Raw genomic sequence first — 14,171 nt, 5'->3', positions numbered from 1 at the left:
AACAGGCAGGCTCAGGCTCAGGGCTTTGTCTTGGGAAGTGACTTTGGCAACGTCATTCTTCTGATAGCATCTTGTGATGGATCAGCAAAGACAGGAGACCCGCGCTTTTCTCCAGAGGGGTGGAGAGAGAGAAAAAAGAGAGAGTGCAGGGATGCCCCACCCTGACAGCCAGAGTTGGTGCTTGGCATAAGCAGACTAAACAATTGCTTAGGGCCCCAAGCAGCTCAAGGGGCCCCCCTATTTTTAGAAGGTGTTGTGGCGGGGCGGGGCAGGAAGAATATTCCTGCTGAGGGCCCCCAATGGGCTAACACTGCCTCTGCTTGACAGCACAGTCAGGCAGACGGCAGCCTCACAACTTCAGGTAGTGTTTCTTGAGCAGTGGGGAGGTGAGGCCTAGGGCTGCGACCGGAGCAGAACACCCCAAAAGGGTGTGACAAGGCAAGGTGGGGAGGGACACATCCCCAAACCACCTCTGGGTTAGCTTGGAGGTTTCAGCTGAGTTTTGCTTTGAGTTTTGGGATTCACTTGAACCTACCAAAGACTGAGCTTGCTGTTCCATCCCAAATGGCAAAGTTGGGGTTGGTCTGTCTCCTTTTACACTGGCAAAATTCAGAGGGGGTAGAGGGTGCAGAGGAGGAAATCACTGTATCTATGGCTTGATGAAATAAAGCTGTATTTAATTCTGATAGCTGTTGGTCCAAACAATGCTCATCAGGTGTGGCTAATCACATTGGATGAGATTTGCCACTGTGTGGAGGACTCATGCAAGACCTATGCACCACTTATCTCCTGCTGAAGCCTTCAAACCAGGACCCAAGTGGGACTTGCACAGGCCTTGGGGCTGGCCCTTCGCACAGGGGGATTGTGAGTGTGACCACTTCACCTCTGCACCAAAATTCAACCTATTTATACTGCAGATTGAAAGACGTATTGACTTTGCAGCAATTTTTTTTCTAGGTAGCAATGGTTTTTTCTGATATTTTGGGCTACAAATAACTCCCATTGCTGTTCTATTCAAAAGGCATGCAAGCCAGACTGTGCAAGGAGGGAAGAAAAGGGTAACGTTACTCCAGTACTGTCGCTTCCACATGTCCCAGCTCAATCTGTGGATGCAGGAAGCTCCTGAAGAAACAACTAAGCAAGGGCGGGCATAGTCTGCCATGCTAGGAAAAACATTCCCGTAGTGTTCTCTTTGATCTTTTAATTTTGGAGACTTTTTAAAAATAAAGTGGAGCTTGCTTACCAGGCAGATATTTCCAAACTCCCACAGCTCTAGTATTTTTTTTTTTATAGTATCACTGGGCTACCCAGAAGTCAGGGAATTTCAATACCCAGACATCCTCATTGAATATTAATGCCAGAACCATAACAATGGTGGCTAATAATGCAGCTTTTTGCTGCCATGTGAATTACACATCAATATTAATGAAGCCTTTGTTAACATTCTGTATTCTTCCCTTTCTGTACCTCTGCCAGGATTTTTGACCAGCTTATGCCAATAACACCGACTTAGATGTCAACCCAGAGCAGGTCCTAGGCATTTCAGAAAGCACTTGTTTTGAAAATGTATATTTAAATTAAAACTATTACATATTAAGGCTGCTTTGGATTGATCTTCTTTTGGTTTTCTCCCCCTCTCACATGGCAGATGTTGCTTTATCTGTTTACATCTTAGAAGTAATGCATAGAGGACTCCCTTTTTCATTTCACAATGTTATTACAAAAGGCTTCATACACAGGCTGCAACACAATCATTCACAATCGCATAAGGGTCTCATTCCTCCTGAAATCAACCGTATGAATAAAAAGGCAATGGCTTAGCCATGAGAAATAAAGACTTGTAGTTCCCATCTCAGTCACAAGCCCATGGTACAGCTTGCTAAGCAAGTTCATACTGGAATCTGTTCTTCTAGATAACAGGAAATTGTTCCAGAGCTTTGAACCTTCACATGAAATGTAAATGTGACTGCCAGAAGCATTACCTTATTAATACCAGTAGAAAAGCATCATTACTAATTATCGTGAGCTTCATTTGCATTTTCTAAACATTTACATTATTTAATCTAACTAGGTAACAGATGCTTGCATGATTTCCAACTCAGCTCTTTTCCAAACCGCATACCCAACATCAGTAAATAATAAGTGCTTCGTTGGACTACCCCTGTCAGATCCAGAATTGTATTCAAAAAGGGATTTCATCTGGCACAGAATGTACAAGAAGTAATAGATATTTTTTATGACCACAAAACCACTAACTCCATTTTAGCACAGCCAATCAACCTTGTTGAGTACTGGACCAACTGATCCCATTTCAGTAGTGGATCCAGCAAGATGTCTGCAACAAATTATTTCTTTCAAAGAAGGATTCTATTGATTTGCACTAATCTAATTTAGACAAAGCCAGTGTAAAATCATAGTGGAACTTATGCTCATCTGAATATAAACTATACAAAACTGCTGCTGCTAAGTAGCTGAGGCAATGCTTTGGCACACTGGGGGGCTGATGCGTGATCCCACTGCCAGTGAAGAGCAGGCCATTCAATTCCCAGTGGCGCCAGTCGGATTAAGACTTGAAATTGCATGTTTAGCAGTGACTGTCTGGATCTCAATTGCCCAGGAAAAGGTTATTCCTTGCAACAGTTGCCCACTAGGAGGGAAATAACTGACGCCAGTTAAGTTGGCATTCATTATGGTCGATCAATAAGCAGCAGAGCCAAGCCACTATGGAAACAACACCTAGAAGAGAACGGCAGCTTTACTTCCCACAATAACCAAGGAAAAACGAGGAGCACAGGTAAGCAAACAAAGCTCCAAACCTGGCCAGACATCATTCGTGCTCTATCCAAGGGGATCCTTTCATTGTAAATTTAAGATTGTAATGACTAAATGTCAACGCTAGCGATAGTCAAGAACAAATGAACACGCTATCATTGTGTTTCTACACGGCAATCCTATCAGTCACTTTTGACTAATTTTGGCATTTACTGGGAGCAGATTCCCAGTGAAACATTCATGTCTTACTGTAGCCCTCAAGCCCACCATAGATAAGAATGGAATCGGTTTTTAAAGCACAGGATAAGGCGTCCTAAAAATGAGGCTAGAGTACTAGAGTGGGAGTCAGCAAATTTGATTTGTGTTCCCGGCTCTCCACTGATTTACCGTGTAGATTTAGGGTAAGTCATTTAGTCCTCCACCCCTCTGCATCTGGTTCCGCCTCTGTAAAGTGGGGGGTGATAATCCTTATCCGCCTCAGCGGGATGTTTGAGGTTACCATCACTGATGTTTGCAAAGCGCATCAGGGCACCACACTGCAAGCCACGATATAAATCTAAAGTATTGTTAGACTCTTGTTATTTTTCTTAAATCCAGGACCTTCCAATGGCAAGGAATTCCTTGTAAATGTCTGCTCAACAGTGCCTGAAATGACACTTAAATCAAAACTCTCTTATCTTCAGTTTAGAAGAATTGAAATGTGTTGTACGGTCTGAGCACCAAGAACAAGGAGCAAAGAAGAAAAGTAGAGGGATTGAAATAGGACAGGGGGGTGCCTCCTTTGTTGTGAAGCCCCCAGGCCACAATCCTACAAAAGCCTCATGTATGTGCTTAACTTTATGCATGTTAGTAATTCGATTGACCTCAGTGGAGCGAGCCATGTAAGTTGAACACATGCATAAAAGTTTGCAGGATCAGAGGTTAAGTTGCAGCTAAAATAATCTACAGTAACTCCTCACTTAAAGCCATCCCAGTTAACGTTGTTTTCGTTGTTACGTTGCTGATCAATTAGGGAACATGCTTGTTTAAAGTTACATAGTGCTCCCTTATAATGTTGTTTGGCAGCCGCCTGCTTTGTCCACTGCTTGCAGGAAGAGCAGCCTGTTGGAGCCAGCTGGTGGGGGCTTCGAACCAGGGTGGACTGGCAGCCCCCCGTTCCCATAAGTTCCCTGTGCAGCAGCCGCCCAACAGGCTATCAATTGCCATCAGGTCAGCTGTTCCTCCCCGTCACTGCCATGTGCTGCTCCTGCCCTCTGCCTTGGAGCTGCTCCCCAGAGCCTCCTGCTTGCTGTGCGGGGGGGAGGAAAAGGGGGCGAATGTCAGAGTGTCCCCCTCCCCCCTGCTCCTGCACCCTGCACTCATCTTCCATTGAGCAGGGAGGACACACGACAAGGCTCAGGACGGAGGGAGCTTCCTGGCAGCAGCTGCAATCTCAGCTTGCTTATCTACTTAAAAAGGCAGTGTACTTAGGGTGGGGTCAGCGTACTTAAAGGAGCAATGTGCATTGCTCTCTCTCACACACACAGTAAGTGTCACTGTCTCTGTCTGCCATGCTGTCTCCCCGCCCTCCATTCGTTCTGCCTTGTAGAGTGTGAGGCTACGTTAACAACTATGAGTTAACCCTTGAGGGCTCAGCCAATTGCTAGTTCTTCATTTAGCAGTAAGGCATTCCCTGGGAAATATCCCACCCTCTGACTCCACCACCTCAACCAAGCTTCACAATCATCATGCCTGTGTACCAGTATTAAATTGTTTGTTTAAAACTTATTCTGTGTGTGTGTGTGTGTGTGTGTGTGTGTGTGTGTGTGTGTGTGTGTGTGTGTATACACATAATATAGCCTTTTGTCTGGTGAAAAAAATTTCCCTGGAACCTAACCCCCCAGCATTTACTTTAATTCTTATGGGGAAATTGGATTCGCTATAACAGCGTTTCGCTTAAAGTCGCATTTTTCAGGGCCATAACTACAACTTTAAGCGAGGAGATACTGACTTCCTGGTCTCCCCATCCTTACCCTCTGAAGCGCTGCAGATAAATACTTTTGTCTAAGATAAGCACCATTTGCATATTTGAAGTCCTCACATCTGAACCTAGTGTAACCTTGTCCGAAGTTTCCTGTGTGATTTGAAATGGTTTGTCACAGCCCTTTCTCGTTTCATACACCAAGCAGAATGGAGGAGGTGGTTTCTAGCACTGGCAAGAAAGAGAAATGGAACAAAAATCCTTGCCTGTTTAAAAACAAAAGGATATGAGGCTTGTCATTGCTGTGGCTGTCATTCATCTGGTTGTGTGTGTGCGTATGCAGAGAATGGAATGGTTTGTAAAGGCAGGTACTTTTTTGGCATTCACAGCTGTCCAAAACCACTTCTAGTTATAAACTCTTCATAAATGTCTCTGTTCTAGGACCACTGAGGCTTGCAGCTGATATTTTAACTCCTACTTTATTTCAGTAGCCCACTGGAAGCACGCACCTAGCAGGCTGTATTCAGATCTTTATTCAGTATTCACATCTCTATGTGTAATGGGAAAGAAAAGGATTCCTGGATTACGATGCTTCCCCCACCCGTTGTCCATTTCTCCCCTTCTCATTGAGCAAACTGGAGGCAGAATGTATTGATAAACAGCCCCTAACATTGACTAAAACATTTCCCAGTGATTATTCACAGCAGTGGTAAAGCAGGATTCCAAAGGTTAGAAGATGCCCTCAATTCGCATCCTGCTTCATTTGTCAGAAAATCTGTTTGCTGTTGGGAAAGGATTTGCCATCCAGTTCTATTAGTCATTCAGTTAAAGCAAGACTTGTAATTAAAAACTTGTGATAACTAGGGGTTGGTTTGGTTTGGAATCAACCTCTGTGTTTTAATTAAATCACAGCAATTGACAAAAATGGATATGTTTTGCTTAGCCGAATGATTTAGAGTTATTTTCTTTATCTCCTGTTTGTAGGAGGCTTGCTTCTTACTCCCCAGAGCAAGAAAAAAATGCTTCCTCGTGGGTTTAACAAGCAGTTTTCAAATAATTAGTATTTCTCTTGTTAATGTTAATAGGAAACTCTCTCTAAGAACAAATCACTTGACTCACACATAGTGCTTCTCTCAATAGACACATTATCTTTATGACAACACTAAATCATCCAGCAATACCATACATTACACCAGACTTTATTCTTTATCAGAGGGTGGAAAAGAAAAATAAATAAATAAATAAATAAATAAAACCTTCCCTACACAGCAGCAAACCTACGCTAGTAACCCTGTTACATGACTATTCTGTCCAGTAGCAAATATACAAGCCAACACACCAAGATAGATTCCAATTACAAGAAAAATACATCTTAAATGAATGAAACCCTTGTGTGCATTATGGTGCAATACAATAATTACAAAGCCTATTGGACCATCTGTGCACCAAATTTAAGTCCTTATCATGTACAGTCAGAGCTTCCCCAAATTTGCACATGTTCAAGGAATATAACTTTTTTTGTAACTGAATAAATGTATGACCACATCTATGAGTGATCTCACATATAGTGGTTCTGTTTATCAGGAGGTGAAACCAACAAAGCATAAATAACATTAACAAATATCTGCTTTTCCTCATATGGAAACCTTTTATGTACGGTAAATGTTATTACTATGCCGTTGCTAGGTCTAGGAGTGGACTGCTTTATGTCACACAGGAGTGGTGGGTGAAGTCTACCCCGTAGTGCCAGAATACGAGAGGGGTTTTTTAAGGAAAATCCAACACTGCACACATAGTTATCTGTAAGCAGGGCTTCTCATGTGTTGAAGCTGTCTCCTAAGAGAGAAACCACTCCGTCTAGGGAGGCTCAAGGAAGCAGAGAAAATGGAGAATATATATATATATTTAATTTTTTTTTTTTTTTGGTCTGGGATTTAGCAAAAGCTGAAACATCCCTGGGACTCTGACTATTCTGCAGATGATTTAGCTCCTGCTGAATCCTGAGCAGACATGAGCAAGCAAGGGGGGGGTGCAGGGATGGGGATATTAAAGTGGTTGCTTAAAGCCTGATACTGCATTCCTTGCACAGCCCGAACTCCCAGGTGAGTTTTAGGGGAGCAAGGAATGCAGGTTGAAGGCCTTAAATTCCACTTTAAAGAATCACCAAACTACACTCTATTTATATGATTCGACAGAGTAGGATGCACTTTATTCTGAGCCTTCCTTTTAAAATTCTAAGCCTGACTATTTTTTGTACTTTGGAGGCAAAATGTTAGAAACACTGGCTTACATCAAGGTGCTTCGTCGATGACAGCCGTCTCCAAGCAGCAGGTAACTCACAAATCTATCTATACTTAACCTAGTCAATGCCACTCAGAAAACTAGTTCCCAGCAGAGCCAGTTGGGCACTTAGAGCAAGCCAGTGCGCCCGAGTTCAATAGAAAACCTTTATACAAGCAAGACACTGCAGCAAAGACGTGATGCCTGCACATAAAGCTCAGAAAAAGACTCCCTCAGTCAGGAACACCGGCCATTTGACAAGCTCAAAGAGGGATTTTTTCTTTAAAGTAAATTTAAAGAATGCATTATTGTGCACACATATAACTTTGCTTTGTCATGCAACTTTAACTCAAAGACTGTGAATTTGTCAAGGGACTAAAGAACATGTAGGGCATTGCAGCACAATGACACAAAACAGGCTAAGCTGCACACAGAGAAATGATTAAAGACCATTTAAACTCAATGGAGACACATAAAACAAGCTAAAGGGGTTTCCCAGTTCCCACTGCAAATAGTTTACAGACACATAATGAATATGAATTTTAGTGGGCAAGGGATCCTTGCAAAAATGCTGTTCACTGAGCAGAATTCTTTTTTCTTTCCCCTCTCATTACAGTTCCCAATGAAATGGAGCACTGAGAATGAAAGAAAAGAGGAGAGGTAACTGTACCAAAATGGGGAGGAAGGGGGCTGGCTCTGGAAAATAAAATAAAATAAAATAAAATAAAATAAAATAAAATAAAATAAAATAAAAGTAAAGAAAGAGCACAAGGAAAACATGGGAAGGTTCAAATGCTGAAAAATATGCAGGAAAAAAAGGAATAAATTGCAACTGAACAGACAGAAAAGGGGGACGAGGACTCTGAGTCAGAGATAAAAGACAAAAAAAGGAAGAAAGACAGGAAAAGAGAAAGCACTATGGTGAGAATATGAGCAAAAGACACCCCCAGAAGATCTGTCATTAAAATATTGAAAAAGATGAAAAAGTAGACTATATGATAGATCAGAGGAATCTGAAATGAAAAGGAAAGAAGAAGAAGAAATGATGTCAATGCTCAAACAGACATGCCCAGAAATTCCACATTTGTGCCAGTCCTTGTGCCAAGGAAAGTAATAATACCATAATACCTAGCTCTTATACAGTACATTACAAATGAGGTGAGCATCATCACCCCCATTTTTACAGATGGGGAAACTGAGGCACAGAGAAGTGAGGAGACTTCCCGAAGGTCACCAGCAGAACTGGGAATAGGACCCAGGTCTCCTGAATCCTAGTCCCCTTGCCTAGACCCCAGTGATAAGGGGCTGGGAATGACTAAGATGATGCAATTCTGGCCACACTAGAGGGAGGAGTACCAGATATGCATGCCCTCTGTGTTGCCTATGCCCCAACAGCTGTATCCCCTGGTACCTTATGGCCAAGCATGATCTGGCTTCAGTTCTTACTCAGGAAAAAGAAAACCCATTAAGCTCAGTGGAAGGTTGCCCCTCAAAAAACTGAGTAAAGGCTTTCGATTTTGTCCATTCAGAAAGGAAACTAAATTCCATTCCCTGTGTCACTTCCGTTAGAAATAAACATTTCTTTTCCTTTTTTGCTTTGCTTTAGGGATCGACACTGGGGACAGGTGGACTTTGCCAACTGTTCTTTGGGTTCACAGAGCTAGTCTAGGTTTCTGAACCTTCCTCTCTTGTAATTTAGAGAACTTCCATGGTATTCAGTGGGGCCAAGATTTCTTCCACAGTGTTCACACTGTCTGTTTCTCCATTTCTCTCCCGCATTGTCTACTTCACTTTCACTTCTCCTTTGCAGTGTGAACCCAATAATGTTCCAGTTTGACTTCAACTTTCAGATATTTGATATTCAAATGCTGTCCATGCTTCCTATGGAGATGCTTTAAATGAAATCACTGTTGTAAGCAGCACTGATATATAGCGTGAGAAATCCTGCCCAGTACACAAACAGCTTGATCCAAATCTCTTTGGAATCAATGGGAGTCCCTCCATTGACTTCACAGGGCTTTGCAGCAGACCCCAGGAAACCTCTGACATGGCTGTGGCAGTCTCTGCTTTATACGCATAGTGCAGACACAGAAAGCCACATTTTCACTCCCAGCCAGAGGTGAAAGTAAGCCGGTATGCCCTAGTACGGCGTACTGGCAAGAGCCAGTGCACCGTACCGGGGGTGGATCGGCTTCCCCAGCCGCAATTTAAAGGGCCTGCGGCTCCCAGCAGCGGCTGGAGCCCCCAGCCCTTTAAATTGCTGCCAGGGCCCCGCTGCCAGAGCTTTGGGGAAGCAGTGGCAGGGCTCTAGGGATGATTTCAAAGGCCCAGGGCTCTGTCCGCCGCTACCGCCCAAGGCCCTTTAAACCGCTGCCAGAGCCCCTGCCTACCGCTGTTACCCTGGGGATGGGGAAGGAGGCACTTGCCGGTACAGGGTGGGCTGGAGCTGGCTCTGACCACACCCCAGCCCCGCCCCTTCCGCCCGAAGCCTCGCACGTTCTAGGGGCCAGAGACGGTCCCAGCCCAGCCCCGTACCGGTAAGTCCCTAGACTTACTTTCACCCCTGCTCCCAGCCTCTGATTATGCACATCCAGTTTTGCACACTGAGTGCAATGATAACTGATGGTGACCATTAAAGTGGATGCATGGGAAAAAACAGCCATTTGTGATGCAGTTTGGGCACCTAGTTGTTCATCTGTTCTGTTTGTGTGTGCAAACCAGGCTGTGCAAAATTGGAGGCTGGCTGAAAATCTGACCCAGCAAGGAATGTCCACTAAGCACCATAAGCAAAACAAAATGAATGAATTTGCTTTGGGCTAGACTGTGTCTTGAACTCAGTGTTACCAGCTCTCATGTTTCTATCATGACTCTTACGATATTTGGTGTTTTTCTTCAATCTCCAGGTCCTGAAGGCATGTGATTAGGTGAGAATCTCAACTTTCTTTTTTATAAATACCTATCATGGTTGTAGAAAAAAAGCTTGAAAACATGACTGAGCACAGATAAAGGGTCCAGAAACCAGAATGCAAAGAAAAAGTGCTCTACAATTAGTAATTTTTTAGCTATCTTGTTATTTTTAAGCCAATCTCATGATTTTTTGAGGCTCGACTCACGATTTTTGAATGCTTGAGGTTGGCTGTACTGTGGGCTACATACCTGTGCAGGGTAAGAACTCCTTAGAGCTTTGGCTCCCTTGTGTCCAGGCACACAGGGATAGGAGAGGCCCCTTACCTACTTACTCCCTCTCTGGGAGTAGTGGGGTGGGAGACAGGGAGGTGCGAGAAATGGGCCGCAAATGGCCGGAGCCTTGGCTCCACCTTGGCCCTACTCAGGGGGTATGTCTACACTGCATTGTAAACCAGGCCTGTGGGACCCAGGCTTATGGACTCGGTGATTCCAAGCCCACACTTGAGAGGCCAAACTGTGTTGTTAATCTGGGCACAAGATGGCCCTATGTGTTGATACGAATTAATCTGGATTTCATTTTGTCTTTTTTTCTAAGCCTAAGGATCCATCCCCACTTCTACCCCACTCAAGTCAAAAGAAACAACCCAACTCTATTTTCCAGGTATACACTGCTACTTTAAAACTGTGTAAAACCTAAAGACATTTGGGCATGCTCTGCCTAAGGGTCAGAGGATCTTCCTGATATTGCCTGTCAACAAACCAAAATTGCTGGCCAGTAACATGGAGGAGTCATGGAAATATCACAGGGCAAAGGAAGTGTGAAGATTTTCAAGCCAGCCAAAAGCAAAGAGGTTCCTGGGAGTTTTGTCAGGGTCAGAATGGGGTAGAGAGTGATGGATCAAGTTCTGTCTCCTCCAGGGGGAAATCTCGAATATTTGACCAAATAAGTTGTCATATGGAATCTGGGGAAAGGCTAGTACAATAATCACCTATATCAATGGATAAGTAGATGCTCCCAATTTCAGAGGGACCCCATAAATCCAAACTAGATTGATCCACTCCTGATTTTCCAATTCTTTGGTGTATATGGGATATTTAACCCGCTGATTTATGCGGGCCTGATCCAAAGCCCATTGAAGTCAATGGGAGTCTTTGCACTGACTTTCAGGGGGAGAGAGAGAGAGAGAGAGATCAGTGTTGTAACAGAAAGACTTGGTTTTTCTCTGACAGCTGATACAGTATTTTCCATTAGAATCACCCTTTTTTTACACTGGGGCCATTTTTAAAACATACAAGGAATAAACTATTCTTATAGACATTGAACAAGAGCAGGTGCATTGATACTCCAGAAGCTTTAAACATAGATTTTATGCTTATTTAATTTGTTTTTTCTAAGTTAGTATCATATGCTTGTCAAATGATCACTTAGTTCCTGATTCTGCAAATATTCATTTGCTTAACATCACTCATGACACATCCCATTGACTTCAATGAGAATGTGCATGTGAGTAAAGCAAACTATGTGCATAAGTGTTTGCAGGATCAGAGTGCTAGTTTGCAGTGAGAAGGCCATTTAAACGATTAACACTTCTTCATCATTTTCATACTCTTCACCAGACAAGATGGGGCTGTAGTCTAACATGTCAGAGAAGAACAATGTCCTATTTCACAAGCTATTGCTAGAATTAAAACCTTATGATCATTCTGACAAGTGTTGTTTCTTCCTCTTTTGTTCCTGCTGTTGTCCTCTATAGCAGGTAGAAAGTGAGTAATTAAAGGATCTTATGCAGTCCTGTATTGAATAGAAGAGATGTGTAAGAGGTTGTCATTATGTCAACCCATTTCTTCATCACTGCTTTAAAGACATCCCTTTCCATCCCCCCACACTCCTGCCATTAAAGGAACTCTCTCTAATTTCCCATACAATTTCTTCAGCCAGTCCTGAGACATTTTGAGAGCAGGCACAATTGTATCAGAATGAGCTAGAAGTTTCAAACCTTCTGTCAAATAAATTAGTGTTCACTGAGCATTATTACAGCTTGTTGCCTGTGGTATTTCCTCCCCCCAGGGAAAAGGAAGTAATCTTGATTAATGACACAAAAAATCATTTTTTCACTTTAATTCACTAATTAGTTGATCTTTTGTGATATCAAAGAAGGTCTGAAACATTTGCAGAAATGAGCCACGAAAAAAAGCAGAGTTCCTGTGTATTTTCCGTGTGCACTTTGTTTCCTGATGTAATTTGTAACTGAAAAGGAATAAAGAATTGAAATCTACAGTTTACATGAGGAATGGCAGTTTTGAGCTCCCTATCAGACACCTCATTTTCTCTACATTAGTCACAATCAGACAGACAAGGCTCTGTCTTGTTGAGCTACATTTAGCAGTCTGTCTGAACTGCAAATTTAGATGACATCCAAATTACATAGGCTCAGCTAGTAGGTTACACTAATGCAAACTAGGAGAAAAAGAATCAAGACTATTGATTTTTTAGGTCCTTTTTCTGTCATATTCCCTTAAAGGCATTTACAAAGGCTTTTAAGATCTTCAGCACTTTCACAAAGGAACAAATTATGTGCAAATAAGACTGCCTTAATCTATTCTTCCTTGCTCAGATTGTTCTTTCTGTAGTCATTATGTTGTTCGTTTTTTACACTTCTACTGAGGTTTACTTGATCCACTTTCATGCACCATGTGGTCAATATATATGTTGAACAGTAACTGTGGAAAAGCACATCTCTTGCACCTGCCTATGATAATCAAAATCTTGATTATTAATTCCCTGCAATCCAAATACATCATACATCTCTCTGTTCTTCCTTGCAGCTGTTTCAGCAATTTCATGTCGTGGTCTGGAGAAAGCCCTCCTGACCATGTTTCCAATTTTGGATGACTTGATTTCTGCAATTACTATCTACAGAGGTTTCATAATAATTTGGCCAATGCTAAGAAAGGAGACCAAAAATTATAATGATCTTGGGGCCCAATTTCAGAAGTACTCACAACTTCGTTCTGTTGAAGTCTGCAGTCCTGATTCCCCTCTCAATCACACTAGTGCAAATTAATTAGGCATCACTTCAGTGTAGGAAATGGGCCAGATTCTCAGCTGGTGTAAAGTCAATGAACATTCAAAAGATGTATTAGAGTTTGAGTGTCAGTGAAGCTATGCTGATTTACAAAAACTCAGGATCTGGCCCAACAGAGCTACATAAGTGCAAGAGAGAATAGGGCCCTATCAATACACTTTTTGGATAGGACTGTCTTTTTGTTCTGTTAAAGCACTTAGCACAGTCGGGTCCTGGTCCATGACCTCTATTACCTCTCTGGTAATATAAATAATAAGTAACAATAATAATTGGTTCATGGATTTTATAAATACTTCTGTCTCTGGATCAACTATCCACCAGGAATATTAAAGAGTTTTTTCTAGGTGATCTCACTAAACAGCTGTAAAAACCTTTTTAGGCATAGTTAGCAAGCTAAAAACTCATTAACCACTGCATATGGTACTGTCACTTTCTGTGCAATCTGAAACTCACATGCTTTCCTCTTAAGCCAAGAGCATGCTTCCTGTTTTGGAGCCTAATGAATGTGCAATCCGGCAATAATACACCCCTCATTTATTATTATGCGTGTTTATTTTTTCTATAGGCTGCTAGTATTTTGACATTATTTCAGCCTTATACCTCCTGGTGCCTCACCTATTTTTCCCTTCGTGTTCTGCTATTGCTGAAATAAATTGATTCATTTTATCTTGTTTTTACACGTACCTTAGGACTCCATCCTCTGTTTTCTGTTCTTTCTCTCATTTTATGAATTGAGACAGGGACTAAGGTCCATATGGGTGTTCTTCCAGTTCCTCTAGAATCCTAAATTTTTTTTTTAAAGTGCGTAATGTGTGTGTCAATTGCCTTGCAATTCTCCTTCCTCCCTGGTAAAGCAAATACATGTAAAAAGGAGCATTAGAAAGGTCTCTGTTATAAATTGGAACTAATTTAGCTGCCTTTTATTTCACTCCTGTAAAACACAAGACCTTCTATTTTCTGCCAGACTATTTTTTTTTTAATCATTGATCTCTTTTTCCATCCCTCTGCTTCCCACCCACCCTCCCTCCCCTGTTATTTTATTTCTGACCTTTCATTTTGCTGACCCTGCTGGAACAGAATTGAAGTTCAGACTAAGATTTGGGTAATATCTTTCTTTCTTTCTTTCTTTCCTTTCTTGTACTGATTTTTTTTTCATCTAGATGTTA

The sequence above is a fragment of the Lepidochelys olivacea genome (genome assembly GCF_965140295.1).
Source record: "Lepidochelys olivacea isolate rLepOli2 genome assembly, chromosome: 6".
Taxonomy (NCBI): domain Eukaryota; kingdom Metazoa; phylum Chordata; order Testudines; family Cheloniidae; genus Lepidochelys; species Lepidochelys olivacea.
This window is presented reverse-complemented; position numbering follows the sequence as displayed.